The sequence below is a fragment of the Nannospalax galili genome, unplaced genomic scaffold (genome assembly GCF_000622305.1).
Source record: "Nannospalax galili isolate Female #2095 unplaced genomic scaffold, S.galili_v1.0 scaffold117, whole genome shotgun sequence".
Taxonomy (NCBI): Eukaryota; Metazoa; Chordata; class Mammalia; order Rodentia; family Spalacidae; genus Nannospalax; species Nannospalax galili.
This window is the reverse complement of record NW_008341422.1, coordinates 2,425,087-2,431,086: the sequence shown is the minus strand read 5'-3', so window position 1 is coordinate 2,431,086 and position 6,000 is coordinate 2,425,087. Positions and strand designations below refer to the sequence as shown.

The window sequence follows — 6,000 nt, the reverse complement described above, 5'->3', positions numbered from 1 at the left end:
GAGGAGGGCTCGCAGGGGGAGGGGTGGGCGCGCCTGCCCGAGCGCACGTACGGCCCGGGACTGCCACCCGAGTCCCGCCGCGGCCTCCCAGGCCACTGCAGCTGCGCCACCGGAGCCGGGATTGGGGATCGGCCTGCCTGGTCGGGGGCAGTGGCGCGCGGGGCCGCTCGCCGCTCTGCCGTCCCCTTCGCTCGGTCACTGTCCTAGGTCCTCCTGGCACCCGAGGGGCTTCCCAAAGAAAGTTTGCCCTGAGTCGCTGCACTCTGGGAAGAGCTTCGAGGGTCTGGGAAGCTGGGAGGAAGCTGGGGACGTCCGCACTGGGTCCCCAGGGCCCGCACCCCCGGACAGCTCCGGCCTAGGTTGGGGGAGGCGCGGCGGCCGGGCCGGGTTGTGCAGACGAATGATCGTGGTGTCATCCCGGGGGATCGGTTAGTGTCCCCAAGCCTCGCATCCGAGCTCCCCGCCGTCACCCCACACTCACAGCTCACAGCTCCGGAGCGGGCAGCGGCCGGGGAAGTGCGGCGGGTCTGCGCAGCGTCCCCAGGACCCCTCCACTTCCCAAAGCCCCGCGCGCCCAGCGTGCCAAGTCGCCTTCGGTGGCAGCCCCGGCCGTGGCGCGTCCCGGCTACTACTGAGGTTTGTGCATGCATGTGGGGCACATCCGGATCAGCCCATGGTATTGGCAGGCAGAAGCCGAGGTTAGACTAAAGTGACAGCCGACTGGCGCGGGTTAACCGCGGCGGAGCCTTGGCTCCCCGCCTCCCGCACTGATTCAGTGTCCTGAGCCCGGCGGTGGCGAGATGGAAAGGACCGGGAGAAAGGGTTTTCTGAGACAACTGATTCCCAGTGTCTTCACTTGAGGCAAGAAGGAGCCCAGGCAACTCAAAGAAGTTTCTGACCCAAAAGGCAAAGTTTGGAGGTGCGCAGGAGGTAGTTTGTGCGGAGAGGAGAAACAGAGACACGCACTTAGACGCTTGCGAACGGCGCTGGAAGGACTCAGCCCGCAGCACCCTGCGCGTTTGTGCGCCTGCTGGGTCCTCACAGTGGATTATCTGTCCGAACTGTGTCGCAGGCTCCGGCGCCCTGCCTGGGGCTTTAAGCTCCATCTGTCAGGCGGTTCTAAACCGCAGCCACTGTGTGGACCCCGATGGTCTTGTGGTGTTCTGCCTGCCAGATATGGGCGCCCGGGGTACTCGTTAAACGTTTGCTAGGTTGGGGCATTTTTGTTGTTGCATTCCAGGATGAAGGACGCTCTTTCCATATCTGCGTTTGGGTTTACTCTCCGATCAGGGAGCTTTTCACTAGAGATTGGGTGGCATCTTTTATTAATTATTAACAGGTCGAAACATCCAGGACGCTAAGATGAGCTAGCTGTGTGTAAAGAAATCGTTCTATAGGATGTGCCCACGGCAAATTTAGAATGCTCTCCCTTCCTCTTGCGGGAAGTGAGAATTAATAATTTTTCAGAATTTGTGACTGGTGAAGTAAGAGGGGAGAGCTTCTCGTGATAAGTGTGTGAAATTATTTGGGAAGGAAAAATATTAAGGTGTTTAATGATTTGTTATATAAAAGAAATCACACACACACACACACACACGCACAAAACCCCTCACTATTGCTGCTTTTCATTAAACCTGCAAGTGGAAAGTGACTCAAAGAAGACGTTTTATTTTCATCCCCCCTTTTAAATTAAAAAATAGATTTTGCTATTTGGGAAGTGTGGGTGCCCGTAGGGGCCCATTCTGTTTATCAATTGTGTTGATTGGGGAAAAGGCAAGCAGACTTTTACATTGCTTTACCCCCTTACTGAACAGTAGGTCACTGTCGGCTGTAGCACACTAACAACAACTTTGACAAAGTTGGTTCAAGTTGATGTTTCCTTGTAGGTAGGTAGGCTTTTGCTTTTTTTTATGTCTAGTACAAAGTGAAGTTCTAATACAGCTTTCCCTGATACAATCCTGAGAATTTCAGCTTTCTCCTCCCCAAAAGCACTCCCGCACCTCTGGCTGTCATAAACTAATAGATTCATAGTATTGTGCTTTAAGAAAGAGGAAATATCATGGTCCAGAAGTACCAGCAATGTAATTTTCATATAAACTCAATTAGAGGGGGTGGGGGGAAAGAGAAGGAGAGAGGAAGAGAAATCTGGACAATTAGAATATTTCAGTCCCAGCATCACAACATTCTGTGTCTTAATAGGATTATCTTGCTTTGGTACAAGTTTTAACTGAAGAAAAATAGTTTAGTTTGTGGGGAATGCTGTCAATGTTTCCATATCAGATTTAAGGGAGGAAAAAAAACCTGGCCCAGAATCATATTAAATACTTCCCTGCTGCCTTTCGGTTTTAATAGTTAAATTGGTTCCATATGTAAGAGAGCTTACATAATTAGATTTGTCGTGCAAAACAAAACATCTCTTCTTCACAGTATAGCTTTCTGCCCTGTTGATGCCTGTGAACAAGGAGGAAGGGAGGAAAGGACAAGCAACTATAAAAGAGAAACACCCTCTTTGTTGCCTGACTTAATGATGTTTTTGAAACATCATTAAATCAGGCCTTTTGAACTCACCAAAGAAGAAAATCCTTTCTCTGTCTTGTCAAATAAGTTTAGGTTTAAAGTGGTTTCATACTTAAGAAGCAATAAATCTTCATTTAAGCAGCTCTCGTCTCATCCTTCAGTAGTGTTTTTTGTTTAATTAATAACAAACTTGTGCTACCATTTGGATTGTAGTGATAGCATTTATTATGGGGGGGGCATTTATTTAAAGTACGTAGGCCAAGTGTTGTCAGCTGGCAGCCGAGTGCTGTGAGGAGTTCCAGTATTGTATGGGTGTACAGCCTCTGTTTATGAAAAGGGACTTGTAAGAGTAAAGAAGACCCTGGTGGGAAACCTCTGTCCTGTAATAGATTCTTCCTCCAGTTTATGCACAGATGGGAGGCACCTTTGAAAATCCTCTGTATATTGGTGATTAGTTTCCTGCTGAGCTTCAACAGTTATGATTACAGTTTGGGAGAATTTGGCTTTCGCTTTTACCATATGAAATTTGGATTCAATACTTAGTCTCATTTTAAGCATCCTTTACATGGCATTCCTTACCTGGAATTTTTGTCCCATTTGCAGAGCCTGTGATGGGTAGAACAGGGGGAGGGTGATGTCTGGACCTTGAAAAGCAAAAATCCAAATGGCTGCCATCACTGAGCCAAGTGTTTCTCTCTCATAAGGAGGATTCAGTTCTTTGAAAGACAAAAAGTCTAGGGCCAGCAAGATGGTTCACTGGGTAAAGGCACTTGCTGCCAAGGCTGATGACCTGAGTTAGATCCCTGGAACCCAGGAGTAGAAGGAAATAACTGACTCCCACAAGTTGTTCTCTGACCTCCACATGTGCACCACAATACGCACACACACAAAATAAATATAAATAAATAATAAATAAATAAATAAATGTAAAGAAATTATTAGAGATAGAATGTTTGAACTTATGCATGGATAGAAGGAAAGCCTAGACTCCCTGTGAAATTTAAGTTCCATTTTCAGAGGCAGCCTCTTGGTTTTACATATTTCAAGACATGCACAGCAACACTCTGCTTATATTAAGCCATCAGTTTGAGTTGAAAGCTGTGATTTCTTAAACATTGCCCAAGTATAAAATAATATGATTTCTAAGCAAAATGTTATTCTTAAGTAAATTTATACTATGTAATTTAAATCTTGACTTTTTAAATGATTGGTAGGTATACTTGGAAATATATTCAGGGCTCTCCAGACTCCTTTTCCCCCATATTTCCCACCCAGTCAAGTTGGTCACAATAAGAACAGACAAGGTCAGCAAATAGATCATTGCAAAACCTGTCCACTTTGTAATTAGCTCTGTGGCCCCTAAGAAAATGACGTTTAGGAAGGACTGTTGGGTAGGAGAAAAAGTTACTGCATTATTAGATGGATGGATGGCTGCATAGATCTTCAAAGGTAGACCTTTTTGTTTTTCTTAAAATGGTCTTGATTTTAAACACCAATAAAATCTCTGGTATGGAATACATTTTTCTAAATATACTTGGTAACAGAGATATATGTTGTAGGCTTGGGGTGTAGCTCAGTTGATAGCATGTTTGCCCCATATGTGCAGGGTCTCCGAGTTCTTCCTTAGCACCAAAAAGACAAAAGATGGACTTTTCTGCATAAATTCCTGCAATGTTTATAATTAGACATATAAAGCCAGCAACTACACTGATTTTATATTTTTCTAGAGACATCCACCTCTAACCTCTCATATATGAAATGACATTTATACTATTTCCAAGTCTATCCGCTGGCCCTTTGAGGAGTGACACATAGCATCTCTGTCCCGTGGCTAGCTACTTCTTCAGGATACGTCCTTTTTATTCCAGCCTTCCGACTGGGGGACCAAAACATTCACAGCCTGAAATTCTTTGCATCCATCAAAATTGTGTGTAAATGACACAACAGGCTTTTCCCATAAATTGTCAAAGTACTAGGCCCAAAGATGAGGTCTAACATATTAACTGATGGGCAATGAGCAAAAAAGTACCTGAAATATTTTGTGTCTAGATTTTCTTTTTTAAGAGAAATCTATTAGCCCGTGTCAGATTGAGATGAGATAATATAACTTTAGACTCTTTGCTCCCATGGCTATAAAAAACAAGGTCAAGTTTATTCCCTGGTTTGTCAGTGCTTTTATTTTGTCCACTTCTGACTTTCCTCTGAAGTTTACTAGGCATTTCCCAAATAAATAGGGCCAGGGTGTTCATCTATAGTTACCTTACACTCCTGTCTCATGGCCTCCCTGGAGAGTCTCTACAGATCCCATGCATTGGAGTTGAAGAAACCGAAGCCCACACAGGTTATGTGCCATAGCCATGGCCTTCCACCTGATACCTGGTAGAGCTAGGACTAGACCCTGACTCCTACCATCTTCCCGCCACCCCCAGAGGAAGCTGAGAAAATGCCCTGTGCGTAACTTTGTCTCTGCTTAGGGAAGATGATAAGTCTCGAGTTTGTATGGGGGGAAAAATAGATTCAATTATGTAATGCTTTACTGGGCCTAATATCTTTAAATTACCCTTTAACAAAATCAATTTGCTACAAATGGGGTTATTCTTATTTGCTTATCATTAACACCATGATTTTCATTTAGCCTTCTTGTTGTAAGATCTGGATTAAATATAAGCTTGAATTTCTTAAAAAAATTTGGAATACTGTGAAGAGCAGCTAACCTGAGCAAGTAGTCACCGTTAGGTAGAGCTGAATGGAAGATGGTCTGTCTGCGCCATTTATATTTAGGCAAAGGACGCATTTGCAAACATGACTTCTAATTTTAATGTGCCTTCCTATAGTTGGCTGCTTGTGAGTTGTGCCCATGAGTACTGTTCTGTTGACAGTTGAGGGCCATCATTACACATTCTTCAGAAACTCTTTGTCTTTCATGAAGTCAGCTGAATGCAGGTTCCTGGAAGACCTGCAGCACCTCATCTCTCTCTGGGTAGGTACTTAACCTTTCCAGCTGCTGGACTGAGGTGTGTTGTTTTTTCAGAGGTGGGGGGGGGGCGTGACACCTTAGAATTCATTCAGGCTAAATGACCCATCAGCATGTAGGTGTTCCCTGCAGTTTCTGCGACATGAATGTGTGATTATGCTTGAACACCTCCAGTGATGTGCTCACTATGCTCGGAGGTAGCTTATTCTATGTTGAATTAGAAAAATCAGCTCCTGTCGAGCACGAATCTCTGCTTTGTTCTTGTAGTCCTTCGGCTCTGAGCTCTTCTGTTGGTGCTGTGCAGGATGTATATGATCCATCTTTCAAACAGAAGACTGTTATTTGAAGACTAGTAGACACACACATACACACACACACACACAGAGACCCCTAATCACTGCCGTCCCACTGCCTTCCATTTCTCTAAGTTCATGATGGTTCAGCCCTCTTACAATCTTGGTCAATTTCTTCTGCAAACACACTTCAGTGTGTCTAGAAACACTTGAAAT

The 6,000-nt window shown here is 45.0% G+C and overlaps 1 protein-coding gene across 3 annotated transcripts in view; it reads left to right on the top strand.

The window, feature by feature from the left end:
- Positions 1-6,000, top strand: part of Rora (RAR related orphan receptor A) — a 106,419-nt gene that overhangs the window by 845 nt on the left and 99,574 nt on the right. Inside the window, exon 1 of one of the 3 annotated variants that reach the window (XM_029565280.1) lies at positions 89-636. The exons of the other annotated variants lie outside the window; for them this stretch is intronic. The gene's annotated coding sequence lies outside the window, so the exon portion shown is untranslated. Of the gene's footprint in view, positions 1-88; positions 637-6,000 lie in introns of those variants that run through there. 3 annotated transcript variants of the gene reach the window in all.